Below are 2,123 nucleotides of genomic sequence, written 5' to 3'. Positions count from 1 at the left end.
CAAAGTGGAAATAAAATAAGTATAAAGCATTAAAGTTTTTTGAAATTTTAAATTGTTAATTCTTATTGTATGATTTGTAATACTTTTACGTCATTTTCAAATAATAGAGGTCATTTCTTCTTTCTCAATTTATGTAGTACTAAAAAATATTTGAGATTCAATCAATTTTTTTTGTCTTTGAAATATTTCTAGCTGTTAATTACTGTAATTTATAGTACTTTCTAAGAAATTTTCAAATAATATATATTATTTCAATTGTCCCATTTTTTGTGTCACCGGTAAAATTTGAAGAGTCAATCAGATCTTTTATATATTTTTATATCTTTTAAATATTTAAGTAATTAATTATCGTGATTTATAATATTTTATACAATTATTTAAAAAAATTAAACAACAAACAAAACGAATTCATCATAGGAAATTACCAAAGCATCCTTGAATACATCAATAATGGGTCCCACTTTTTATTTTTAAGAAATTGTATATTCGAAGGATATTTTTGTCCAAAGTGGAAATATTGTGTAAAAAATGTGTATTTTGTTGTGATTTTGAATGTTTTGTGGGGTAATAGGACGCACGCAAAGTTAAGGTGTCTTTTTGAAAATCTGGGACAACTTCAAGTATCACTTAATGTTTTTTCTCAAAATCTAATTTACTTTCGTAAACTATGTGTCAGATCAAAATCAAATTAACAAATTCAAAGAAATGAGTAATAAATAGCTCATACAATGACATATTTATTATTTAAAAGAAGTACTCCTTTTGGTTGAAAGCTAACAAGATAGTTACAATGCAACTAAATACTATAAAAATCTTTCCATTGTAGCTTATTATATATAGATATATATATTGCTAAATTTTATGAGCATTTTTTCATATTTTTCAGTTATACACATAATAGAATTTTTGACATATCTTAGAAATGTATAGGTTTTATTGAAAAGTCAAATGTTCATGTCCATGTACATGTAGGATATGAGTTGTACAACTAACATGATCATCTTCTTTATTATTTTTGACATATTAGCATTTATAAGTTAGAAGAGCTTGCATAATTTAAGTAACTCTTCCGTATTGCTAATTATACATGCTTAGTTAGAAATATTTAAATGTGAGATGAAAATAGATGGAAGAGATAACATAACATATAGAGATGCTATATTCTGAAAAGTACAGCTAATACTGTAGCTCTTGATCTATGAATAAAATTTTGTTATATTTGGCAAACTGAGATTTTTTGCCTTCTTAATTGATTAAGTGTAGTGCTATTTTTGTGGAATTATCATAAGCGGAGATTAAATAATAACATTCAAATTGGTTGGAAGCGAAGAAGAAGAAGAAGAAAAGGAATTGTAGAATGTGCTACGCATTACAAATTTGTAATGATATAAACACTAACATTACCGTCATTGAATCGTGAAAATTATCATATTTGATCCAGAAATTCAGGATCAGAGAAGGTAGTGTCTTTCATATATATTTAAATCATTGTTATTTAATTCTAAAACGTAAATATTATTTATGTAGTTAATAAAATATATATTGTTGGTGTGACATTTTAATATTAATAAAAATATATTATATGTCACATTATGTATCATGTAATGTCCATTGGTGGACATTACATTTGTGCCTCTTTACTCTCATCTATGGTAGAAGAAAGTGGTCATTAGTTGTTAGTAACTTATGTAACCACCAACTCTTTATTTCACCCATTATTCTATCTTTATATCCTGTAACATTTGGGTCAGTCATTTGGCAAATTTACTACCCACTATCTTCATATATATTGCAGGGAAGAATTCATCACCTATAAATAGTGTGGCTTTCCTTTGTGTTGAGAAGAAGAAACAACAAGAGATGTACAAGAAAAGATAGAGTGAAAAAGATGAGTGGTATTATATTGAGGTAAGTGCAGTAAAAGAGAGAGTTGAGACATAGAAAATATTCTAAGTCTTCAACTATATTCACTATACAAAAGAGAGCATTTATATGTTGAAGAAGGTGTTCTTTTTGTGGAGTTTTGGACTCTTCAACTAATCTGGAGTTGCTTGAGTTGTACACGTTGTTGGGTTGTTGTATCCCGGAGGGGACAGTCAAGAGATATATTGTTGGATCGGTGT

Source organism: Solanum tuberosum, unplaced genomic scaffold (assembly GCF_000226075.1).
Source record: "Solanum tuberosum cultivar DM 1-3 516 R44 unplaced genomic scaffold, SolTub_3.0 scf00093, whole genome shotgun sequence".
Taxonomy (NCBI): Eukaryota; Viridiplantae; Streptophyta; class Magnoliopsida; order Solanales; family Solanaceae; genus Solanum; species Solanum tuberosum.
This window is presented reverse-complemented; position numbering follows the sequence as displayed.